Source organism: Peromyscus californicus, unplaced genomic scaffold (genome assembly GCF_007827085.1).
Source record: "Peromyscus californicus insignis strain IS unplaced genomic scaffold, ASM782708v3 Scaffold_24__1_contigs__length_46423439, whole genome shotgun sequence".
NCBI classification, from domain to species: domain Eukaryota; kingdom Metazoa; phylum Chordata; class Mammalia; order Rodentia; family Cricetidae; genus Peromyscus; species Peromyscus californicus.
This window is the reverse complement of record NW_026294535.1, coordinates 24,064,305-24,091,187: the sequence shown is the minus strand read 5'-3', so window position 1 is coordinate 24,091,187 and position 26,883 is coordinate 24,064,305. Positions and strand designations below refer to the sequence as shown.

Genomic DNA, 26,883 nt, shown 5'->3' with positions numbered 1-26,883 from the left:
TTAATGAAAGCAGGCAATTGTTCTTGAAATATGAAAAGAAAAAATGGCTCTAGACAGAAAAAGAGATGTTTTGTCTTAAAGAGTTAAAGGGCATACAGAAAAACAAAAGAAATAACCTCAATCAACACATTATTCTCAAGAATGTTACTTCATAATGGTACTGTATCCACAAAACATTTAAATTATCTATGTTAGGAGATATGGGTAGCTTAGGTTTTCCTGTAAAAAAAAAATTTTAATGTTGAATTAGCAGCTACAGAAGATAATACATAAGAAATGACTATACTTGTCAGAGTTATCCTGAATGGAGAAATGAAAGATGCTATCATAAATTTTATAAGCAGTGATGTTTATAGAAATGAAGATAATTCTGTTATATCCATTCTAGGGTTTAATGTAATTGATATTAATCACATAACCTTTTCAGAATAAACTAGAATGCCAGATTTTAAAATAAAATCTCACAAAATTTTAATCTCTCTCTCTCTCTCTCTTTCACACACACACACACACACACACACACACACACACACACACACACACACACACACTCACACCCCCAGTCTGCTCAGGGCATCCTGCTACTAGCCATCCCTGACACTGACACCCTGACAAACAGATAAAAACACTTTGAAATGTATTAGCTTAATTAAACCTTGGGTTTGAGATATTGTCAGATAACATCCAAGGCAAACTCTGTCTTGATCTTGCTGTAACCTGATTTTCTGATGTTTCCACCAATGGGTTTTGTAAATGTCTTGATTTATAACTTTCTATTTTTTCTGTTATGGTTAAAACACCATGGGCTGCCTCCATATTGGAGTATATAACCTGGGTAACTTAAATCCATGTTTCTGGGCCTCTGTCAATCAAATTTCGCTATAGAATAAACTATCTCTTTGTTCCCTTAGGGGATAAGAGCTGTGCTTTTGAATTAAGTGTAGTGAAATCAATAGGTTAAAAAAAAATAACCCGATGGAACCCTGAGCAAGAAAAGGCATGTTCAATGTTTTGACATTTCAATACAATGTTGCCATCTACAAGGTTCACTTTGACAAATCAAATAATCAAGTTACAAACAAAACAAAACAAAACAGCCCCGCCCCCTAACGTTTAAATAAAGTTTACAATTTTATATTGGCTATATTCACAGCTCTCTCTGCTTCAGATATTACCTGACAAAGCAGTTTGCCTTTTCTTTGGCCTGCCATTGCTTTTAGATAGTAAGAAAAAATGTCATGTTTTCTCACAATTACTGTAATTTTTATAAATGAGTATGAAATCTTTGGCAAATATGCTCATCCCCTTATTAACTGTATTCATCGACACATGTGAACAAAAATAGCAAATCCCAGCATGGAGAGGGAAAAGATGGGCAGGAAGTTTCATCCCTATCTGAGGAGCTTTTGGCAATTCTTAGCTGTCAGAAGGGGAAAGTCAGGTTCCTCTTTAAGTATAATCCCTAGTAAGTCAAACTTGCTCCAGTAACCAGCTGTACATCCAAGAATATTTGGGTAGCACAAATTGTCCTTTATAAGATGTGGGAAAAGACAGGAAGTTGGGTGGTGTGTACTGATCAGTTTTATATCAACCTTACATAGCCAGAGTCATTTGGGGAGTGGGACACTCAATTGCTAAAATGCCCCCAAGAGATTGTCCTGTGAATAAACAAATCTGTTGGATATGATTCACATGGCTAGAATCATTTGCAAAGAGGGATGCTCAACTGATAAAATGCCAAGAGCCTGTCCTGTGAGCAAACAAATCTATTGAATGTGATTGATGTGTGAGAACTCTACTCACTAAGGGAGGTGCCAACCCTTGCTCTTCTGGTCCCAGATTCTATAAAAAGAAGACTGAGAAAACCATGATGAGCAAGCCAGTGATCAGTGTTCCTCCATGGCCTCTGTTTCAGTTCCTGCCTCCAAGTTTCTGACCTGAGTTCCTCCTATGACTTCCCTCATTGATGGTCTGTAAGCTGTTAAAAGAAACAAACCCATTCCTCCATAAGAAGCTTTTGGTCATGGTGTCTATCACAACAATGGAAACCCTAGCTAAGACACTAGGGAAAAGGGGTGGATTTGGGAAGAGTTGGGGGAGGGAGGGTGAGTATGATCAAAACGCATTGCATGACATTCTCAAAGAAGGTTTTTTTTTTTTTTTTTTTTTTTTTTTAAATCATAGAAACAGTGATAAAAAGGTTGGATAAAGCACAGGGACAAATAGCCAAACGAATGGAAACACATGAACTATGAACCAATGGCTGAGGGGTCACCAACTGGATCAGGCCCTCTGAATGGGTGAGACAGTTGATTGGCTTGATCTGTTTGGAAGGCATCCAGGCAGTGGGACCAGGTCCTGTGCTCATTGCATGAGTTGGCTGTTTGAAACCTGGGGCCTATGCAGGATCACTTGGCTCGGCCTGGGAGGAGGGGACTGGACCTGCCTGGACTGAGTCTACCAGGTTGATCTCAGTTCTCAGGGGAGGCTTTGCCCTGGAGGAGGTGGGAATTGGGGGTGGGCTGGGGGGAAGGTAAGGGGGGTGGGAGGGGGAGAACAAGGGAATCCGTGGCTGATATGTAGAACTGAATTGTATTGCAAAATAAAAATAAAAAAAAAACAAAAAACAAAAAACTTAGTAAGCTGGGAGGTGGTGGCTCACGCCTTTAATCCCAGCACTCGGGAGGCAGAGCCAGGCGGATCTCTGTGAGTTCGAGGCCAGCCTGGGCTACCAAGTGAGTTCCAGGAAAGGCGCAAAGCTACACAGGGAAACCCTGTCTCGAAAAACCAAAATAAATAAATAAATAAATAATTTTAAAAAAGTTTTAAATTTACTGTTGCAACATTGTCTCACTAAAACATGCAAACCTATTTTTACAAGGTTATAGAATTTCCTTCACTTTATTATACACCTTATATAGGCCATTGCTTACATCTAATAACCATTAATCATCTCTTTAGTTTATTTCTTCAAAAATTAATAATGATGACTTCACATTATCCAAGGTATGAAATACTTATATAAGGTTAATAATTAGCCCTTGACACAACTATACAGAGTCAATCTCTCTTTAATTGGAAAGCTGGGCTCACGGGATGGACCTGGTAAATGGAACTAGAAGTCTTCAGTACTCTGAAGGCTGTGCAGTATCAGACCTCTGGATAAAGACTAAAAGGCAGCATTAAGCATATCTTCCTGAGAATTTACAATAAGTTACTCATTACACTGAGCTCATGGTCTAGCTGCACCTCCTCCCCATGAACTCCTCCTCAAGGAATTGTTTATATTTTCCGCCTTGGCATATACTGGGAATAATGGAACTATAGAGATCAATCATGTGACTTAAATGTCAGTTATCTGGTTCTGATTTGAATCTTCCTCAAATGGGAATATATGGATTTGAAGACTTTTCAGGACTATTCCTGATTTGTTTTTTATATCTGTAAAGAAGAGAATTATTCAATTACAGGAAAGAAATATATAATAAAAAAGTCACCTGATACCAAAGGCAATAAAAGGAAGAAATGAAAATTATGAATAATGTCTTAGTTAGAGTTGCTATTGCTGTGATGAAATGCCATGACCAAAGAAACTAGGGGAGGAAAGAGTTTATTGGATTTACATTTGGTATTACTGTTAATCATTGAAGGAAATCAAGACAGGAACTCAAACAGAGGAGGAACCTGGAGGCAGGAGCTGATGCAGGAGAGGGGTGCTAGCAGGGAGCTGATTACTGGCATGCCTCTTCCATGGCTTGCTCAACTTGCTTTCACAACTCTCCCCCTTTCTAGATATTATAGAAACCAGGAAAACCAGCCCAGGGATGGCACCACCCATAATGGGTTGGGCCTGCCCCCATCAATCACTAATTAAGAAATTGCCTACAGCCCAATAGTTTGGAGGAATTTTCTTAGCTGTGGTTCACTCCTCTCAGATGACTTTAGCTTATGTCAAGTTCACATAAAACTATCCAGCACAAATAACCAATTGAATTTATTTTCACCTAAACCATATAACCCAGAATATCATGGTAGCAGTTTTTAATTGAGCATAAAATTTTAGTTATAAGTCACTTAATATAAAATTACTTAAAGCAATTACTTCTATTAGTAAACACTGCAAATTATCAGATTTATGAGTATGATAAGCTAAATTATTTTTATCTTAAATTTATAAGCTGAAATCCCTAATCCCCACTACCTAAATATCTAAAAATAATTGAATATAGATTTTGCATACAGTGAGTCAAGAGAGTAATCTGATATACTGGTGTCCTTATAAAATAAGAAAGAGATAAGTAATGGAGGCACACTGAATGTAGTCCACAGAAGGGCACAACACAAAGGCTGCTTGCAAGCCAAGGGGTGAGATCTCAGAGGAAACTTACTCTGGCATCACATTGATATTAGAGATCTAGCTTCTGGCACTGTCTGAAAAAAAAAAGTTCTGTTTGAGCCATGTAGTGTAGCCTGCTGTATATTGCTGTATGGAAACTAGTAAACTGAGGTAGGTGTATTTATAATTTGGTATCATAGCAGGGTTCTTTGGGAAATGACATCGTATTTCAATATAGACTGTATTAGAGATCATTAGGCAGTCCATCTAAAACCTAATGATACTAGAGGAGTCGACCTTAGCAGTGAAATCATTGTTTCATCAAATACTTACATTTGCTTATTACTTTATGATAATACTTAAGGCAAAATCAAAATTGAGTATTTCCGTTTTATTAAATAAAGAAATCTTCCAGTTTCACTTCTGTCCCATTTCCTGTTGATGGAGTTTCTACTACATAGCTCAACACCTTCTATTGAGGTTCCCAATAGCATATTACTTTTTAAACCCAATGGTCAAAGTTCTTTCAACAATCTTCTTGATCATTAAGATATATTGGCACAGTTAAGTGCTCCATTCCTCTTGAAACTCTTATCTGTTTTCCTGTTGAATTTCACTGAGTTTTATTCTCTATATAATTTTATTTAATACTATGATTCTAAATATTGTCTATGCTAATGAGATACTTTTTAAAGTTTGCCAGAATATTTATTATTATTATTATTATTATTATTATTATTATTATTATTATTATTATTAGTGCGTGTGGGTCTCTGTGGTTGCACATATACGTACAGGTGACCAGAGGCCAGAAGAGGGCTTCAACTCTCTTGGAACTGGAGTTACAGAAGATTGTGAGCCTCCCAAGATGAGCAGGTGCTGAGAACTAAAATCTGATGTAGGTGTATTTATAATTTGGTACCATAGCAGGGTTCTTTGAGAAATGACATCATATTTCAATATAGACTGTATTAGAGATCATTAAGCAGCCCATCTAAAACCCAGTGATTCTAAAGGAGTCATATAAGAGCAGCAAGCACTTTTAATTCATGAGTCATCTCTCCAGCCACAACACATTCTGAATTTCTATCTCCATCCTCATTTTATTCTCTGATATTCATACTGTCTCTTCCATTTATATTTAGATATCTCTGGAATTAAGTATTATTAAGTTGATGAAACATCAAATCAAGTTTTAATCTCAGCTTCTCCAAAGTAGGTACCTGATTCAATGGCTGGATAGACCACTAGCTGTTCAGTGTTCTGAACAGATCTATCATCAAATCCTACCACAAATGTCTTAATGGAAGAAGTTTAACTTAGTTAACTTTCACAACACCTAGCATCCTAAATCTCTTGGACTAATTCAACAGTATTGAAAGAAGCAGCAATCTAATTATTATCTATAAATCTGTTTTTATTTCCAATTTCATCCTATATTCTCTATTTTAAGTTCAAATTTGATTAACTAAATTCTTACCCCAAATCAGTTTACAGTTTTTCAAAAATCTTAGAATAAAACTCAGTTTTCTGGTATGTTCCACCTTTCCCTGTGTGGTCTCGATTCAGACAATTTCTCTAATGCCATCTTTTGTGATGTTCCCTGTCTCTCATGCTATTCAAGTCACATTAGTCTTAACTGTTTTACTAATTAATAACCAATCCAAAAATGGCTTCTATACCAGGACCTTTGTATATTTTTTTATTCTGCTCAAAGTACACATTCCTCAAGTACATTTCCAGTTCATTAATTGACTCACTTCCCTTACATACAACATTAACTATCAAAATATCAAAATGAATTTGTTTAAACCAGTCAAGGCTTCACCTAGGGTAAAAAAGTTTAAACTCAAAGAAGTTGAAGCAACATGTATAATGAAGGGGCAATTAATACAGGTCTGAAGAATTTGGCAGGTCCAAATGAAAGGTGAATAATTGGGACTGATAGTTAGCTGAAAGTCATGTAACCCTGAGTATTAAAGAATAAAGTACAAGGATATTGCTGTGTGTCAATGTCCAGAAGGTGATGAATGCCAACCCTAAGCATCTAGTAAGATTACCACACAGTGAAGTTCTGTAAGTATTTATTGAATACAGAAGGACTGAGAGAATGAATAAAGCATGTGATACCATTTTGATAAAATCTCTGATGCTCAGGGTATGTGTGGTAAAACATTTCTTACTTTCATACAAATGCGTCATTTGGAAAACATAGCACAAGGCAAATGCGTTTGCACAATGTATCTTCATAAAATTCAGAAATGAACAAAATAATGAATTACTTACCCAAGATCACACAGCTGGTGAATACAGGAAAATCTTTGAAACCCGCAGTCTTACAACCTCAAGCTTGGTTTACTTTGGATTCTATCATATATCACTAGGAGACATCCACTTAAGAGAGAAGCCCTCAGCTCTGTGTGGTCTCATCTTGAGGCATTACAATTCTACACATACCAAGGTTCTTAGTTCATATGAAGGAATAAAATGGGGAAAAAAGGAATAGGTAATACATGCTGCATTAAATTTTCTCCAGATGAAATACTGCCAATAGACATGATACCCATACATGTACAATAAATCAATCAACAATTGAGACATTTACCAAACATACCTCACATAAAGAAATACTTCAGAGATGTTAAACTAGCATCAATAATGTTTACTTTGGGGTATTTTTTTTGTAAGTTCACAAAAAAAGGAATGGGTAAGGGAAGACAAATTTTCTTTTACGGAATCACTCAGTTTTTCACAAGCTGTTCAATGGAAACAATCTTTCATTTAAAAAAAATAGCACAGGTTCCTTAAGACAAACATCCAATTAATAAGGCTTAAGCTGTTCATATTTTATCGGCAACATTTATAGGGTAAATTTCCTGGGGAGGGAGCAGAGAAATAGAAAATGCAAAAACCAATTTTATAAACATCACCCAGGGAAGCAAAATAGCATTGCCCAAACTTGCAGAAAATAAATTCTTTTCTGTTGCTTTGAACATAGTTCATCTCAAATCAAAATTTTCTTCCAGTTCTATAATTAACTGCTTCCAAAAGGAGTGGCTGGGTATGTATTGTGATGGAGGTGATGTGCTGAGAAAGATAATGGTAAATAAATAGCATTCAGAGGCCCTGGGGAATTAGAATGACAAAGAAGTCAGTCACCAAACGTACTTTGAATACTTAACAAGCGTAATGTACCACACCAAACCTGAAGTATGGAATTCAATCTATAGTATATACTTCTGAATTAAATTTCTGTTCTTTTTTTTTAATATAAGGGAGAGCCAATGCACAGAACAACATATGGAGGAATTCTGAGAAGTGAAGCCTTAAAACACAGCAGTTGTAGTAGTAAATTGTGTAGGGTGACATTAATTCAGAGTTGTATTTTGTTTTAGAATGCATATTAGGTTCCCACAGAAACAAACTGGATAATAGTAATTAGCACTGACTGGGGACTTACTATGACTCACACCACCTTGAACCCTCCATGACCTCATCAAACAGCATCTCAGCTCTCTTACTTGGTCTCAGTTCACACTTTCAAGAGAGTCAATCTGGGACTTTTAGAGTTGAATGACTTGAGAAAGGTCATGCAACTAACTAATTAGGGTTCAAAAATCCAATGCTGACTCCCAAGACAGTGTATTTCAATGGCTATGGGCTCTTGAATTGGCTGAAGTGTGAATCAAGAATCAGAAGGGCTTGCTGGGATGCTACATAGTGACTTGGGAAACAATGCTAATATGTGTTGACTTTCTGAAGAACTGTAACTAGGAGAAGTGTTTGAGATGAGGAAGGTCTCAGAAAGGGAGAAAGAAGAATCTGTACACTAAATACTAAATTTAGCATATATATATATATATATATGTATATATGTATATATGTGTGTGTATAAATATAGATGTGTGTATATGCATATATATATACATATATATGTATATATATATATAATACACTTCAAATATTTTGGTTCATGTCTCTAACTTCAAAGTATTCTTTCCAGACTCAAATCCAAGGGGCCATATCACAGGAATCAAATATATGATTTTGTCAGTAGTGCATATGACAGGGATATTTCAAGGAAGTCACAGATTTACTCTCTGCCTTTTCCAAGGAGTGTTGTCTTTGGAGCACCTCCCTTATGCAATTTTATTTATTTATTTATTTTTGGCATGGCTTCTCATCTCTTCCCTTGTATGTATAGGGTGATAAAGAACACCTTTGACAAACGACTGGATTCATCTCCTTGCTGTCATAGACAAAATGTACCCAACCTAGGGCAGCTTTCTTCTCTCTCTTTGCCATTTCCACCACAAACTGACTACCCTCCATTTTCTCACTCTTTTGACATGTCTAGTAAACAGTCATCCAGTCTGGATTTTCGACAATCAACAGTATTCCCTCACAATCCATCAATTGTTCTTTCTCAATATTTGACCATCCAGTTCCTCTGTTCCTGTGCTTTGTTCCTAACCTGTATTTACTCTCTTAGTTCACAACTTTAATGCATTTCCTCCTGCCCTACTTCTGCCTTTCTCAAACCTTGTGTTTCTTTCTTCACTCTTGATCTTGTATGATCTCATCTCCAAGTCTGAAGAGAACACCTGCATTACTTGGAAGTTTGTTAGAGTGTGCTTTCGTGGCTTCTTCCCCAGATGGGCTGACTGGCATGCTTTGTGGCGCGTCTAACTCTGGCTAAGGTTTGAGAACCACCATGTCAGAAGAATGGATCTCAGGTGCAAATAAGTAGAGGCTACTTCAGTTCACAACATTCCTCCCCATCTGCCTTCTCTGTGTGTATATGGAAACTTTTTAATTTAAAGTTTTTCTTTCACTACACATCTATACAATGTGCTTTTCTCATATTACCCACCATTACCCTCTTATCTTATGCTCTCACCCACTAAACCCCTTCTTCCCAATGTGTCTTCCTTGTCACCTCCTACATATGTCCTTTTTGTTTGCTTCTAGCCCCCTTTATTTAATAAAGGTTGTATGTGGGAGTATAAAGTTACTTTGATCAAGGGCGACTTCTCTGTGGTCACAACACTTTGGAATGTGATGCTTTCTCTCCCCATAAGCAATTAATTGTCTATAGCTCCCCAGGGACCTGAGAAGCCTCATAAGCTCCTCCCCACTGCATGATAAAATGTTGATGGGCCTTCTCTTGTACAGATCTTACATAGGTGGCCACTGCTATTCTGAACTCACGGTGTAACAGCCTGTCATATCCAACAAAAACTTCCAGTAATTGTGTGTGTGTGTGTGTGTGTGTGTGTGTGTGTGTGTAGGGCGGGGGGGGGGGGTCCCAGCAAGCTCTGCTGCAGGCAGAGAAATAAACCATGAGAGGCAGGAAGGAAACCCCATTCAGCAAAACTTAGCCAGGCTGGTTCAGCCTTCCAGAGTTTGACCCTCAGCAGTTTATTGTAAGCATATTTAAGCACAGTACAATCTGGAAAAAAAAGAAAAGTTTCCTGGTGTAATAAAAATCCCTCGTGCCCAAGAAGACATGATTGCATCAAGACTCAACTCAAAGGTACATGTCACTTCTTCCAAGAAGATGAGTTCTAGAGATAGGCTATCTGTGTTATCTCAGTCATACAAATAGCATAGAGGTTGTTTAGTTATTATTCACCTCTAAATCTGGCTATGGGAGCTTGGGGGAGCCCCTGATTAAAAAGATAATACAAGGGCACCTATACTGTTAAATATATCTCATCCTGGCTGTGGAAGCTTAGGGGAGTTCCTGAACATACAGATAATGGAAATGTAACCTAGACTATTAGCCTCCTCTGGTCCTGCTTGTGGGAGCTTGATATGGCCTAGCCCTTTCAATTATACAGACAATCAGGCTATTAATCCCCGCTGATTCTCAGGCTTCTGGGTAGAAAAATAGCTTATATAACTTTTTCTTTGAAAAGACAACACAGATTGCTTAACATTCCTGGTTTCCCAAGTGTACTGTGGATACTAGGACCTTGTGCTACCAACAAGTAGTATCTCCACTCTGGAAAATAGTACCCCATCCAATTTCTTATTAAATTTGTTCTTTATTTTTAAAAATTTAATACAGCTATACAGAAATATGATCATTTTATTCTTCATTTCCCCAGTTCATCTTCCCCTATATTCCTCCTAACAAGTCCTCCTCCAAGCTTAATATCCTTTTTCCTTTTCATAATCCAAGAAGTTTGATCAGTTATGTGCATATGTGCAAGGCAATGGGGATGTCTAATGAAAACTTCCTTGTGACCATATCCTCAATAAAAAATAATCATTACTCCCATAGCAGCTGTCTACTGTCAATAGTAAAGAGTAAGGACTGGAAATAATCTACTTCATCTATTTCAGGATTTTTGTCATATTGATTTTGTACAGGTCTTGTGCAGGTAACCATTGCTACTATTCAATCGTAATTTTGAAAGCCATGTTATGTCCAGAAGACAGCATGCCACAGCACTCCTCAGTCTCCTCATCCCTCTGTTTGTAAGTGGTAAATAAGTCAGTATAGATGTCCAAGAAATGAGTAAGCACTGAATATTTTTATTCTTAGCATATTGACCAGTTGTGAATCTTTCCATTAACTACTGTCCATGGTCAAAAGGAGCTTCACTGACCATTGAGAGCAGCCCAGTTCTATGGTTAATATTTAGAGGGTAATTTGACAGTATAGCCATTTAGGAAAATAGGAGAATAGGTCCCATACTAAGACATATGACATCCATAGTCATGACTTCTGAGCAGGAGTATAGACATGGGATTATGCTCAGTGGAGAAGACTTCAAATCCAGTTTGAAAGCAGTAGTTAAATATTTCACAATAGTCATCCCTCCAGTAGGAATAATTTACCAAGTTAGAGAAGTATTACAGTATGCATGTTCTTTGTTTCCCAGAAGCCTGCATAGCACCTTCTGGCAGTATGAAAGCCAGACAGTGGGGAGGAAATTCCCCATTTGCCTTGAGAATGATTTCTCTATGTGTTGTAGCCAGAGTGGGATGTCTTCAGCAATAGGTTCTTGCTATGTAGTTATGATGGGCAATGGAGGATAATGGTGATATCTTGTGTTGTTTTGCAGACCTTTGAGGCCTCCCTTATCAATAACTGGTAGAGAGAAATCTATGCTTTGGATTTTGATTTTTCACTTTGTAACCCATGTCTTCTGGGAGTGATACTGTCTGTCAAATGGCATGGTTTCATTTGCTTGTGCTCTCTCTCTCTCTCTCTGCTTTGTATTTTAAATATTATAAATACAATTGGAGCACAAACAAAAGCTAAGAGAGTAGAAAGGGGACTTTTGGAAAAGGCTTTTAGCAGGGAAGATAATTTTAGGTAAAAGTAATGTCATGAAATGAAACACTGGGACTGGAAAGGGGATATGGGCTAAGGGGTGGAGGGGAGGGCTGACAACAAGATAGCTGGTATAAAAAGTCAAACGGAAGCCTCAAAAAATCTTTTAAAAATTAAATTAGGAGCAGGATGGTGGTGGTGCATGCCCTTAATCCCAGTACTTGGGAGGCAGAGACAGGCCAATCTCTGTGAGTTCCAGGCCAGCCTGGTCTACAGAGTGAGATCCCAGACAGGCACCAAAGCTACACAGAGAAACCCTGTCTCAAAAAAAAGTAAATTAAGAATAGTAGAACACATGTGAAAAGAAGTAAGGGTAGATATTGGGTATCAAAAGATTAAGCAGGAACATAAGCGGGGTCATTGGAAAAAAGAGCAGGTAATGGGTAGTGTTTCAACAAAAACTAAGGATACATGAAAGGGCCTTATGGGAACTCACCAATTCGTAAGGTAATTTCAAAATCTACCTTATATAGAAAAGAGTTCAAATGGAATTACCATACATGGGTAGCCATTGTGACTATGAGTTATTAACTGAAAAGCTCAATCCAAGGCATACAATACTGCCCTATGAGTCACTGGTCAAGGAGGCCCGAGGTCAGCACCTTCTTTGTTCACAGAGTTTGTGGGGTGCTTTTCTCAATTCATATTCACTACTTTTTCTGAAAAAAAAATTGTTCATTCTATCACAATGGACGACCCCTTATTACCTCATTTTGATAAGTGTTTTTCTTTGCCTCTATGCTTCTGCACAACAGAATCTCCTGTCTAAGAAAGCACTCTTACGTCCTGTGTAAATCCATCACCTGTGAAGGCTCAGCTAGCCATCATCTTCTCTCAGTGTTTCCTGAGTCCTGCTTTCCATGAGAATGGTTGAGTTGTGACTTCCCCAGAGCTTACTTCTTAACTCTATTCACTTTATAATTAACATGTTAGACATTTGTCTTTGCCGTTCATGTGAAGACTAAATAATCTGAGTGCCTTATTTTTTTATATTTGTATCTTTAGCATTTTATTATCATAGAGCAATGCAAATGAATGTTAAAAAATTGGATAAATTAATTTTCAGTGTGGATTTCCATAAACTTCTACAGTTAAAGAAGAACCAGCACTAGTACTTGGAATCAATTTAAAATATGCATTATCCCCATATCCGTGGGTTTTCACTTTGGTTATATATTAAGTTTAGTTTGTATGAACAAGTCATGAAGAACATCATTGTCTTTCAATTTGCCAAATAAACTGAACTTTTGAGGGGAAAATTGACAGCAGGATATTTTTGGTAAGCAGATATATGTCAGAAGGGTAAATGGCAAAGGCCCTTCAATTCTTTATCTTCTGGAAATTTTGCATGTTTGTGAGAATAGATAGTTCTGTGATTAAAAAACAGATTCAATCCTGATTTTAGTACTTCTGAGCTTTATCAGTATGGAAAAATGGATTGATAGTACTTATAGAAAATAAATTCTGTCCTAGTTTCTAACTTAGGAAGTATTATTTATTTGTTATAGTAATAAATATATTTAATAATAATTTTGTAAAACATATTAAATATTCTCTACCCACACATTTAATTTTGAAAGTCTTGAGCTTATTGAAGTAATTAATAGTGGTCACTAACAATATAACATTTGATAGATCAACTATTGATAATTTGTTGAAAATTATCAAATAACAGTAAGTCTTATTATTAGTAACAGAGGGACAAGACAGATTGCACATGTAGAAAATCACAATAGGCTCTTTGCATGGATTACATAAACCATATCACATTGAAGTAAACAAACAGTATAATGCACAAAGATAAAACCTGACATAGAATCATCTTGGGCACCAATTTTTCTAAGATTTCTAGAATTTGGTTTTTTGAAAGTACAAAAATTGTAAAATTATTTTATTTCTCTTCTCTATCCTTGTCATTGTCTAGAAACTCTTCATCAGTTTTGCTTTTAAATATATAATATCTAGTCTGGCTAAAACACATCAATGATCTTTCAATAAAGTAGTTATTTCCTATTGGTTAAATGCCATCCATGAATATAGACATACTTCTGTTTCTATTTTTCTGCAACATTTTACGACATGTTTAAATGCCTGTGCAGGCAGCTTTAAGTGTGTTGAGATGTGCTATATAAACTGAAAGGGAAATGCCCGACATTTAAAAAACAGCACCCATGTTAGGTGGTTTCAGTTGTCAGTTTGATACAATCTAGAATCACATGGGAAGAGTCTCAGTGATGGATTATCTGGGTCAGACTGGCCTGTGGGGAATTATCTTGATTAACTGAATTGATGTGGGAAGAGCATGCTGACTCTGGGTGGTGGCACCATTCCCTAGGTCTGGATCCTGGATGACACAAGAGTAGAAAAGCAGCTGAGTGTTGGCATGGCCGGACCAATTAATTTCTTTCAGCTTTTCAACACAGATGGGATGTGACTAGCTGCTTTTAGGAACTGAACACCTATCTGAAATAAAATATTTCTATCATTTTCTAGACATAAATAACTACATTTTTCTGGGTGATAATTTTTCTAAATGATCATCTTAATTCATATGTAACTACAAGGCAGAATTTCTTATGAGCTTCAAACAAAACAGGGCAAACAGTACAGGAAAAATTATATGTACATATCTGCTACAAATAAAAATATGTTCCTAATAACAACCATTTTAATACTTTTCTGGCTATACTTCTCCTCTACTACATTTTATATCAATTAAAAAAAAAGTTTTTTTATCATGAAAACATGGCAATAGAACAGGTGTTGTATTTTCTCTCTCTTTCTTTTTTCAAGACAGGGTTTCTCTGTGCATCTTTGCGCCTTTCCTGGAACTCACTTTATAGCCCAGGTGGACCTCGAACTTACAGAGATCTCCCTGCCTCTGCCTCCTGAGTGCTGGGATTAAAGGCGTGCGCCACCACCACCCGGCTGTGTATTTTCTAACACACAAAATTCACATTTTCAGAGAAGTTAGCCATGAGAGATGTTTTTCAGCTACATATTAAGTATTACATACTCACAGCTTCATTTAAAAACTTACAGCCACAGAAAAAATTGTATAGAGCTAGATGGTGAGATGGAAGATTTGGGCACCATCCAAAAATCTATGTCAAATTTTCAGAAGGAAGTTAAATTTGAATCTAAGGCATGTGGGGAAAAAATCCAATTCTATTGCTATTTTCTTTATGAAAAACTAATTGAAACCCACGTCACCAGAGGTGAATTTATAGTCCCACTTCTTATTTCAGATTTAAAAGTGATAAGTTTTTATTGTAATAAACAACAGCAGGACATTTGATGTCTCCACTTCTCTTTTGAAGAGCTGTTATAATTTGATGCTATTAATGATTGCTGTATTAATAGCACAATTTTAGAAACTATGAAATAAATGGGAATTTTTGTTCTTTGCTATTAAGTTAACTGGGGCTGTAGCACAGTGTTAGAGCCTTAAAACAAAGAATGATATGGAGATTTAACATCAGTGATGGAATTTCTATAGTCATGGTATTTGCTACAGGCAATCTTGTTTTCTTCTATTCATCCAAGTAAATAAGAAGTGAAGCTTCAAAGTTCATTGCTATGATGCGATTTAGGGAGATTAATTTGAAATATTTTCTACTTAGATCGTCTCTATCCTTAATATTTTTCAAACATGTTTTGAATCAATTATCATTCTCAAATGTAACTGATATCATCATTAGTGTATAAGAAACAGTTGGTATAGCTGCTTCCAAATTGTAATTGACAATGTTTAATGGAGCCACACAGGCTGATAAGACTTCTGAACTACCCGCCTCCTGTTTAGAGTAGTGCTGTGGCAAGGAAATTGGAATCCCGTTGCTTAAAATAAGCCGGAAAGGAAAACAGATGGTTCTCACTTGTACAATACAACATTAACAGACTCTAAGGAGAGAGCTGAGGTGTCTTCACTTTGCATAGCTTCACTGTATGTCACTTGGGTAAAATTCCTGTGTAGAGTGAGAGTATGCTTTGTAGTTTTGGAGGGTAGACAACTAAAATTCTAAAGTATTGTATCCCTTTTTAAGAATTCAGAACAGAATAATTTTCTTGCCATCCCTTGCTCCCTGATACTACCTGCATTCCTCGGTTTATATCTCCATCTTCAATCTTGAAAAAGTATCGATTTCTAGCTTGTAAGATGAATTGCTAAATGGTCTTATTAATAAAAAAAAAAAATCCAGAGACACATATTGGGGTGAAAACTGAGAGATCAGAGAAGCAGGAAGAAGCCAGCCATATTCTTATCTCTAGGAAATCCTCAGCCAAAGAGAGAGCTACTTCCTGTATACTCACACCTATATCCTCTCTGTGCCCTGCCACCTCACTTCCTCTCTCTGCCCAGCTACATCACTTCTTCTTTCTGCCCAGCTCTATCACTTCCTGTCTGTCTGTACAGACCTCTATACCTCTATGGTTAACTAGTGCTGGGAATTAAAGGCATGTGCCACCACACTTCTATGTTTAATATGGTAGCTGACTTTTCCCTCTGATCTCCAGATAAGCTTTATTGGGGTGCACAAATAAAGTATCACCACATGAACTCTATTTTGCTTTCTTCTTTTAACAACTCTTATGAGACAATGGATCTACCCAAGCAATACTGAGTCATCTCTACAGATCAAAGTTCTTAAATTTGCCTATTAGATCCCTTTTACAATGAAAAGTAGATAGTGAGAAGTCTGTGAATTATGATATAGAAATAAAGGGAATTAGAAAAATATAAGGCACAATAGCCTTGTCCTGATTCAAAATATTTGTAAGAATACCTCAGATTCCAAATAAACATACCTAAAACCACCTGGCAGGAATGGCCACCCCATCTACTGAATTTCCATGTCACTTGTTTTCATGTTTATATTACCTTATATTAGCAAATATGTTTCTCTTCATGCATATTCTAACTCCTTTAACATACAGTTTTAAATAATTATATTTTACAGGTTCCCAATAAATAACTTTTGCTTACAAAATAAAAAAATTCCTGCCTGTGGATGGATGGGATGTTCTGTTCTGAATAGTCATTCTTATACAGAATACAAAATTTCCTTTAAAAAAAAAGATTTTATTTGTAATTATGCACACACGTGTATGAGGAAGGTGTGTATGTGTGAGTGTAGGTGTCCACAGAGGTGATAAAATGTCATCAGATCACCTGAACTGGGAGTTATCGGTTAGTTGTGAGTGGCCTTATATGGGTTATGGGAATGGAACCCAAGCACTCCTCTGCAAGAGTGCTACTGTTCTTAACTTCTGAGCCACCACTCTAGCCAAAACATGGGCTTTTCTAGAGAACTCTGTGAAACTGTATTGTAGTTGGATGTTTCTCCAGTCCTGTCCAGGCCCTGCAGTCTGGACAAATCTCTCCCACTCAGTCCTGCAGCTGCTCAGATCCAAATAAACATACAGAGGTTTAATATTAATTAAGAAATATATGGCCATTAGCTCAGGCTTATTACTGACTAGCTCTTACACTAAATTAACCCATAATTCTTATTTTTGTTTAGCCACGTGGCTTGGTACCTTTTCTCAGTTCTGCCTTGTCATCTTGCTTCCTCTCTGTCTGGCTGACGACACCTGACTCAGCCTTCCTCTTCCCAGCATTCTCCTTGTCTTCTCACCCTGCCTGTACTTCCTGCCTGACTACTGATCAGTGTTTTATTTATCAACCAGTCAGAGCAACACATATTCATAGCATACAGAACAACATTCCACAGCACTTCCCCTTTTCTATCTAATCAAAAAGGAAGGTTTTTAACCTTAATATAGTGAAATTATATATAATAGAACAGTTATCAAGCAAGAATTACAGTTACAATATCTAGTCTATTTGTATTTGGCAAAATTAAAGAAAATATTTTATCTACCCTGTTTTTGTGAGTCTGAAGTTTCATATCTAATTTATCTTTTATCACAACCAAGGAAAATTATAACTATCTAGTCTTCAACTTCACTATATTTGTGGGCAATAATAATTTTCTCATGATACATCTTCTTTTGTACTCTAAGGCTGTGAACTCTTAGCAACAATGCCATGATTTCATTACTAGAATTAGTCACCAACCTTCAGTGAATCATACCAACAGATTCTCCCCAAAGTTAAACACCTCCGCTGTGAACTTATTAGGGGGAGGTAAGTAAATTTACTTTATTATTCAGACTACATTGACAGGGACTTTCATATAATATAAGAGTGAATTGATAACAATATATAGCTGAACAAAAGCTGAAAGCAAACTTTAATCACAATAGGATAGGACTTAGGGAGAATTCCATAAGAAGAAGAGGAGAAAGAGAGAGGGAGGGAAGAAGGAAGGAGGACTTAATTTATGATACTACTAAGATCATCTTTGGGTCTCTGTCTGCTGGAGCATGAAGCATCTTTGATGAAGGATGAAAGCTACACTTTTGTGGTTATAAGGATAAGCATTAAGAATGCAATAGGAAATATACTGGTTTATGATAGTGGCTGTAGAAGTTTCTCTTCTAGGATCCATTACAGAAATACAAAACTGGTCAAACACAGAGAAAAACTGGCCATCAGGTGGTCAACATCAACCCATACATCGATAACACAACCCTATCCTTAAGGTTCAAGGAACATCACAGAAAAAGGAACACAAAGATGGTCACAGCAGAGGAGCAGGATGTCTGCTAAGAGATGGTGTGTTGCAAAGAAGACAAGGTATCACCAGTTGACATGCTAGTGTAGATGTGGGAAATCTCACAAGCACCCATTCCCTACCCCTGGATGAAGAGCTATAGGCCATTAATGGCTGCAGAGATCGGAATAGACTTTTCCAGAGACAATGCCCTGATGGGTTATCAGATTCCAAGTAGTAGTGACCCTAAACACATACACACACACAAGCAACACTAACTGGACTCAGTGTGTAAGAGTGTGTGTGTGTGTATGTGTGGTGTGGTGTGGTGTGTGTGTGTGTGTGTGTGTGTGTGTGTGTGCATAAAACAATGATAATTGAAGATAAACCATGATTTGGGGAGAGAGTAGGGGAACAAAAGAAGAGCTAGGGGGAACAAGAAAGAGTTGGAAATAATGTAATATAGTACTCTTGTATGACAATTTCAAAACAATTATTTTTATTTGGAAATTGTGAAAAGAATATTTTTTTTAAAATACTCCCTCTCGATATTTAAGCTCTTGTTGAATTCCCTCTCCTTGGCTGAACCTCATACAAAACTTATGGGATCTCTCTTCTGAGGTAGACTAAAAAAAATTCTCCCTCTCATCTCACTTGTCTCCCCTTCTCTCACAATTCCTTGACTCCAGAAACTAATGTCCTACACCAATGCTCAGCCCAAAGCCTAAACATACCAGGCTCAGGCTAATGGAACATAAGACCCTCTTCTTATCCTCAAAATTCCTGAAGACTAAGATGTTGTCTGCCCCCTCTGGTTCTTTGATTGCAGCTTTGTGTGAGACTTAAGACAGAGGGCCTCCCTAAACTACACTGAACTCCTACCTGTCAATTTTCTGAAGTAATTAATGTTGTTGTAAACCAGTAAGTGTTCCAGTTTACACAGGAACATATTACTAACACAAAAATAAATATTCATACACAATTATCACTCATTTTTTTGTTCTTATCACATAAGTATTGATTATAAAATAAAATGCTTTAAAATATTAATATTTTATATCGATGAATCCATAAAATAAATAAAGAATAGAGCAGGGAAATGTTTATATTTCTATAATTATATTCCTAAACATAAGATAATATTATGGAAAAAATATCAAGTGATTAATTGTCTATGTTACTGTTAAAATTATCAACATGACTCATAAAAACAGTTTGAACAATTTACAACATACCTTCTTTCACACACATTGCTATTTCCTTGGTCAGTTCTAAATGTGTAAGAATCATTCACTTTTTCTGACAATCAGTTTATGGTTATAACTGTTAGGTTGACTGCTGGTACCAAAAAGCTATATAAATGTCAGAGCAGATTTACAGTTTCATAAAAAACTGTTACCGTTCAATGATGTGTGTCTAGCCATGTCAAATTGACAAGAAATTTTTAAAGTGCTGAAATTTTTATCAACTAAATATTAACAGTCAGAGCAGGTGATTCATAATTTCTTTTTTAAAACTGAAGATACTTTATATATTTAACTGACATCTTGGTTAATGATGTGACCAAATAATAATATAATCTATTCAATTTAGCTTTAGATAGTTTTTAAAATAAATGAAACTTGTCAACTCTGATGGATCTATCTATCTATATGTATACATGTGACTAATTTTTGTTTATATATATCCAGATGGTATATAATGTGGTATATATCATATTGAGAATTTTTTTCATAAGCAGATGATTAACTTTTACTTTGCATGAAAAGCCATCAGTCAAAATTAAATATGTATTCCCTTTAGCAAACTTACTTTCTGCTCAAGATTACCCTCACTGTATAGCTGTTGGTTTCTGCTTCTCCTAATTGGATTTCTATTTCATATTTTCCAGCACTAGTTTCCTTAGGCAACTTCATGACCCCATTCTACAATTCCCACTGCTATATTATATAATTGTTTGAGCAAGCAGGGTCCCCAAAATGAGAACTAAACTTATTCAGTAGTTTGCAGCAAGAAAAACGGTTGAAGATATAATGTGACATCAATTGGCTATGATTTCAGGTCATGCAATTTAGTGCTGATATTAGTGCATAAGATGTAGTTACAAAAATGAACTTTCAAGTCAATAGACAGGTGTTTGAATGTAAACTCTGACAAAAGTCCAGATATAAAATCCTGAGCTAGTTCTGTGACTTAATTTCCCATAAAAAATCATATAAAATAATATTAATCTCAAATTGTTGTTTGGAAGGAAAATGTGTATGCACCACAAATAGAAATAATTTAGTAGGTAGCTTCATTAAAAAAAAGGATATTGTTTTAGTTAAATTGTAATTTTCATAAGAAGAACCTAGGCTTGTTGGTGTCTCTTCCGGACCTGCGGCTGTGGTCTCTCCAATGTCATCATTGAATTGTAAAGGAATCCGCAACAGAGCTTCCAAAAGAGACATTGAGACTGAGTTGGGTGGGAAGGACTCACACATAAGTAGACTCATGTTTACATGTAACTTACAACCCCAGAAAGTAACTTGGCTTGGTTCACCAAGGAGAGGCATGATCTCAAAATTTGCACAGATTTTGTTGGAACCTAAGCCTTCCTGTTTATAATGCCCCCAACAAAACATTTTTTGATTCTGAAGAGCAGATATCTCTCTGCTTTTATTTGATTCACTTGATTTAGATCAAGCAGGTTTATGAGCCAGGTCATGAATTCTTCTCTGAGTAACGAATTAAGGATTCTCTTGGACACTTATTTGGAGATATGCAGAAAATAATTTAACCTATTAAAACAGGATCCAATTATCCCTCTCCTGAGTGATTCCCTGCTGTGCTTTACTGCACAAGATGAAAAAATATCAATTTCTAGATAAACATCAGACACTTGAGAGGAAATGGTGTTCTACCTTTTGACCTTGACCTCCCTTACCTCTAGTGGCACACATTACTTTATGTGAAAGTTAAAATCTTGACCTCAAGTTCACATCTATTTTTAATCTGGAATCTTTTTATTATTGAAATGACCTGTAACCATGTAATGCTTAAAGAGATAAGTACTTGGCTTATTAGAAAAAAAATGAAATCTCTTGAGTGTTTAAGTTTTAATTAAAGAATGTATTTTAATTGTGTAATGATGTCAATGTAAAAATGAAATGTCCTTTTTTTCTCTCTTTAAATGACTCATTCTCATTAAAAATAAAATCAGTTTAAATGACATATTATTGGAAATCTTTCTTAAGACTTTAATGTGGTTCCAATTTATTAAAACCTTAATGTGGTTCCAATTTACTAAATGTTACATTGTATGGTGTTACATAAAAGTATACTAAAATATTGAAAAACTAATTTATAACAAAAATTGTTTGTTATATTTATGCCTTACCCCCAAATGACTCTCAGCTCAGACTACACACATATTGGATTACTCTGAAGAAGGAAATGACCAACCAGGGAAAATAGATACTTATAATTAGAGAAGTTTTCTAGAACATTTGTGCTGAAAACTCCAAAGAACTAGTAGAAAAGTTTCCTGAATGCTATAGGTGTTCTCCTGCATCTGTCTCCATTACGCCTCAATGTCTTTCCGACAGAACAAGACTGTCTATTCATGGAGTTATTTTGTAGCACCTGCCTAATCAATGCCTGCATTAACTAGGCACTCAGACATGACTGGGACCAGAGGAGGTTCAATGGCTTGGATCACTGACTACTCTTCCAAAGGACCCAGGTGTGGTTCCTGGCACCCACATGGTAGCTCACATCTCTTGGTAACTCTGTTTTAGAAAATCTACAGCACTGTTTTGATCTCCACAGGCACCAGGCACCAACAGGATGAATTTTATATATGTGAAAGCAAAATAATCCTACATATAAATAAGTCTTTAAAAATTAAAGAAATAAGAGTTTATGTTTGGATGAATTTATCCCTTCAGTTCAAATAAAACTAGAATGATCAATCAAGGAAAAGTCTAACATTATTTTTAAACAAATTATATATGGTATGTGGATCCTGAATACATGTGAATACTGTAACAGTACATACGTGAATACTGGAACAAATATGTTAAGAATAACTGAATACAGAGACATGTGTTAAGAGAAGTAACTTCTATGCTGATGTTACTAAAAACTAACATTTTCTATTCCGAACAATGCAAAAAGAAGTTACATTGCACATACACACACACACACACATACACACATATATATGTATATATACATATATATGTATATATATATACTTGCATGTGAATGATAATGAATTTTACTTTATCAGCAGAGTAATACTTGGAATCTAAGATTCTAAACCTTTATCCGAGACTTACTGATTTAATAAGTCAAAGACTGAAAACCTTGTTACCTAATAAAAATTTGTGTTCTTCAATGGCTATAGAGTTAGAGGAAGAAATTTCATTAATTGGGACCTACTAGACAAAAATGATTACATTATGGTTTATGCTAAGCTCCTTTTGTAAGTTTGTTTACATAATTTCTTGCTGTTCTTATACCTATGGAGGGAAGAGTAGAAGATGTATATTTTAAAGGTGTTAATTACTTTTAACCTATTTAGTCTCTCTCTCTCTCTCTCTCTCTCTCTCTCTCTCTCTCTCTCTCTCTCTCTCTCTGTGTGTGTGTGTGTGTGTGTGTGTGTGTGTGTGTGTGTGTGATGTGTATGTACTTATATCTGTGGGTGTTTATTGTATAAGGCTGCCTCTGAACATGTGTACATGTGCACATATAGGCCAGAGCTTTCACCTTTTATTTTTCAGGGGGTGAACCTGGTGCTCAGAGTCACTGAACTTCAGGGATTGTCCTGTCTCCCCAACACTGAAATTATGCATGTGCTCAGCCATGAACAGCTTTTCATGTATGTGCTCTGGATCCCAACTCACATTCTCATGCCTGTGGAACAAGCATTTTTTACTGACAGAGCCATCTCCCAGGCCCCAGGAGGGCATTAGCAAGGAAATATAGGAATCAAGAAATTGTAACAAGCTACTATTGATTAAATAAATAAGACAACTCTTTTTTAAATGAGTTATTTGTGTTTCTTTCGCTTGATCACACATAACTAAGCTACATTTATTTCTAGCAATTGAAAAACTTGCCAACTTTTGTTGCAGAAAGCATAGAATGCTTTTTTTTTTTTTGGTTTTTCGAGACAGGGTTTCTCTGTGTAGTTTTGGAGTTTTGGTGTCTGTCCTGGAACTCACTTGGTAGGCCAGGCTGGCCTGGAACTCACAGAAATCCGCCTGGTTCTGCCTCCCATGTGCTGGGATTAAAGGCGTGCGCCACCACCGCCCGGCATAGAATGCTTTTATAAGCTTGCAGGTAGGTCCTAGAAAAGATCTTACAATATGACTCTCATGAACAATGTAATTTAACTACAGCACAGTTCAGCAACATAAATTTTGTATTTTGATGGTGAAAAATCCTTACAAATGAGAAAATATCCCCACATAAGCCATGTTTCCATAGCATTAAATCATTAAAAACTTAAAATAATTTTGATTTAATAATATAATTATTAAAATATTCCTATGTAAGATATTCCAAAATTTTTATCACAGAAATTTTCAATTGATATAAAAATAAACATCCTCCTAGACATTATTAAATTGGTCCCTTTAAAGCTTTGGCCTGTGTTTGTGGTGATGTGAGTCAGATAATGCTTGTCTCTGAAACTTTCTCAGTATTATTTATTTATTCAATTTATTATTCATTATTATTGTGTGTGTGCATGATGAGTGTGCAAAAGTTGGAAGGGTGCATGTGTGCATGCATGCATTTGAATGGATGCATGTGGGAGTGTGTGTTGTGTGATGTCATAGGGAATTTGTAAATCAATTTTCTTTGGCTACCATGGGCTAGACTGACAGAATTCAGGACACCAGTCTTAAGGCAAGGTCTAGGTCTTCCAGTTTTATTTTCTATACTGTATATGGGAATATTAATGATTTGTCCTTTATCTAATTTTTGTGGATATAATAAAGTACATCTTAGAAAGTCAACCTTTACTGATGGAGCTGGGAGGAGGTTTTAGGAAAGTATTTGCAGCATGAGGAGGAAGACATCTGTTCAGGTGACCAGTTGAGGAAGTTCCCCTGCGAGGTGCCTTCTCCATGGAGTTGTTGGTAAAATAAAGTAAAATGAAAAGAGAGTGACTGGACCACTGCCTAGTGGTCACATCTGTGGTGATATATTGTGTCGCCCAATATATTGTGCACCCTAATAAATGTTATCTGAGGATCAGAGGAAAAAGTCAGCCACTATATTGAACATAGAAGTTGGGCAATGGTAGCACACACCTTTAATCTTAGCATTTGGGAGGCAGAGATCCATCTGGGAACAGAGCCAGGCGTGGTGACGCATGCATTTAATCCCAGCACTAACCATAAAGGTCTGGAGGTTTGTACAGACAGACAGGAAGTGATGTAGCTAGGTGGAGAGAGGAAATGAAATGTCAGAACAGAAAGGCATATAGGCGTGGGTGTACAGGAAGAAGTTCTCTTTGGAGGCTGAGGAGTTGGTGAGGTGAGGTTGTCTGTGGCTTGTCCTATTCCTCTGATCTCTCGGTTTTTACCCCAATATCTGGTTCCATGTTTTTATTTTATTTTATTTTATTTATTTTTTTTTTTGGATTTTCAAGACAGGGTTTCTCTGTGTAGTCTTGGTGCCTTTCCTGGAACTCATTCTGTAGCCCAGGCTGGCCTCAAACTCGCAGAGATCCGCCTGCCTCTGCCTCCCAAGTGCTGGGATTAAATGCATTCGCCGCCGCCGCCACCACCACATGGCTAGGTTTTTTATTAATAAGACCTAATTCATCTTACACACATCTAGCAAATGCTATTACTAGAATGGCTGCTGAATCTGCTCTATTACTGTTTGTAGGTGTTTGGTAGAGCTCTGGTGTCAGGGCTGAGGGCAAAATGATTTTAGCATTTAGAAGGACATAGTAGGGCAACATCAACAACCACTTGGTGTTTGTGCACTGGTAGTTAATGCATCCCCATTATGTTCTCATTCCTAAGCAGGTAAAAGTTGAAGGCTAGAGCTCGGGCTTTTCAAAGATTACTTGGGTTTAAGTCTTGCCTTCAAAGTTACTTAAATGTATCCACTTAATTGAATTACTTAGCTTCAGTGTCTATGGAAAAAAGAATAAAAGCCAACTAAATAGATTGTTGTAAGATTTAAATGACACATACCATATAAAATCTCAAGAAATGTTTATGAAATATAGTCAGTTGTCCATAAATGTCATTAATTCCCTGTAGTCCACCATTCTCCACAGTATATGACAACCTGGAACACAGTTTACCACTAAGATCTAGCAGAGGCTTTTATAGCAGAGTCATTTCATCAGTCACGTGACTGCCCTAATAAATCACAGATTGGTCATTTTTGCACATTTTAATTAACACACAAAAGGAAGTTGAATGTCCTGTGAGAAGGTAGAAAGAGCAAAGAAGAGAAACAGTTTGAAAGCCAGATCTTCAACAAGTGTCTAAGTGAGAAAAGAGACAATCAAAAGGAGACTAGACAGTGGACAATGTCAGGGGATATATTTTTGAATTTCCTATCTTGTTTCTGGACAGGAATGAGGAAATTGAGGCAGCTGGCGAAACACCTAAGAAACATCAATGACATCACCTGTTCTCGGAGTCACATGATAGCTCGGTTTTCACATTGGTGTAGGTCTGCACACACCCCTTCCATAGAGAAATGCGCTGACTAATTTCATTGCCTAGGTGTCTCTCTCGTGTTCTTCTCCCTTTCCCCACCTATCACTTTCCTTTACTGTAGCCACTAATAACTGCATTTTTTAAAGTTAACTAAATTTGTTCTCTGTTCCACACATGCATATCGTGCGTTGTGATTACTCCCACCCCCTGCTCTCACTCAGCCGCATCCCACATCTGTTAACCGCCCCTGCTCCCTAAAAGTCTCTTCTTTGCCGTGGTCATGTCTTTGTTTTGTGTCTCAGGGGCTTTAGGCAGGACCACAGGTGTGATCACGGGTTTTTAATCATGCAACGGAGTCTGGAGGCTTTCCCAATGGACACACAACTAAAGTCAAGGGATCAAATCCATCGGAAGCCAATATTTAGCAGGGTGGGGTAGGGTCCTCAGAGTGCCTCCCTTATAGAACAGCTTCAGTGCAAGTTCAATGCAGGCCAATGTTACTATTGTGATTTCATCCATGCTATTGCTATTGCCAGGAGATAGCAATTTGCAGACCTTTTTTCCATCTTCCTATTTTCTTTCTTTCAATAGGAAGCCACTGAAATGTTTTGGGGAGAAGGGTCAAATAGCCATGTACTTTCCTCTGGGTTTGATTCTTTGGGTGCCTTTCCACTGACAAAATTCTGAATGTCAACTGTTATAAATTAAATGCTTCTTTCCCTCTGATTCCACAGTTTATACCCTGAACTTCAATGCCACACTATTGGGATGCGTGGCCAACTGCCACACTATTGGGATACGTGGGCATCTGCCACACTATTGGGATGCGTGGGCATCTGCAAGTAATTAGAATTAGATGAGGTTCTAACGGTGTACCCTGTTGGGATACTTAGTGCCTCT

General features: G+C 36.7%; 1 protein-coding gene across 14 annotated transcripts in view; it reads right to left on the bottom strand.

Annotated features, from left to right (window-relative positions):
* Nucleotides 1–26,883, bottom strand: part of Ppfia2 (PTPRF interacting protein alpha 2) — a 461,179-nt gene that overhangs the window by 372,387 nt on the left and 61,909 nt on the right. The gene's annotated exons all lie outside the window — the stretch shown is intronic.